General features: G+C 37.1%; 1 pseudogene; it reads left to right on the forward strand.

The window, feature by feature from the left end:
- The first annotated feature begins 664 nt into the window (after positions 1–664).
- On the forward strand, positions 665–980 carry LOC106969545 (protein S100-A11-like; annotated as a pseudogene).

Below are 980 nucleotides of genomic sequence, written 5' to 3' on the forward strand. Positions count from 1 at the left end.
TACAATAAAACAAGTTAAAAAAATAAAAAAAATTAAATAAAAATAAATGTTTAAAAAACTGCAAACTCTACAACATCCCCTTCCTCCTTCCTTACTGATGTTAGGTCTTGGTTGTGGACCTGATCCAAAGAGGCCTGTGAGAGCCAAATGTTCAATTTCCAGGAATCTTGCAAACTGGTTATTAAATAAACACAGACATCAAAAATCAAACTCCATAAACTCACAATTAAATTAATTGCATTAAAAGCAATATAGTAAAATCTCAAAACTTCTAATTATCTTACCAGTGAGTACTATTATCTATTATCTTGAGTTTATTTACATTTATTGCACGTGTAGAGTAGAAATTCTACAGAATGGTATGTCACTGCACACCTCAACTCTATATTCAGGGTTGTCATGTTGGTAGCATGAAACTGGCAATGTTGAGAATAGTTCCACCAAAAAACCCCAGGCAAATGCTACAACTCAAAACATGATTCGTTGTTTTGCCAATTATCTAGGAGTAATGTAAAAATGTTAATAATGTAGATTAAGTCACAAGTATGTCACATCAGTGCTGTTGCGTTATGAAAAGAACACACATTGTGAACTATTTTTCTGGTATTCGAAGATCTAGCAAAGCAGCACCACAGAGGGTAACAGCCTCCATGCCTGCTTCATGCAGACATGGCAAAAATGCCTAAACTTGCCGAGACTGAGCAGTGCATCGAGTCTCTGATTGCTATTTTCCAGAAATATGCTGGAAAGGAGGGTAACAATGGCATGCTCTCCAAGGCAGAGTTCCTAACCTTCAGGAACACAGAACTGGCTGCCTTCAGAAAGAACCAGAAGGACCCTACTATCCTTGACCACATGAGGAAGAACCTGGACTTCAATTCTGATCACAGATAGATTTCCAAAAATTTCTTAATCTTATTGGCAGCATGGCCAAACCTTGCCATGACTCGTTTACAAAGTCTACCCAATTATGGAAGTGA

The sequence above is a fragment of the Acinonyx jubatus genome, chromosome A2, assembly GCF_027475565.1.
Source record: "Acinonyx jubatus isolate Ajub_Pintada_27869175 chromosome A2, VMU_Ajub_asm_v1.0, whole genome shotgun sequence".
In the NCBI taxonomy this organism is placed as follows: domain Eukaryota; kingdom Metazoa; phylum Chordata; class Mammalia; order Carnivora; family Felidae; genus Acinonyx; species Acinonyx jubatus.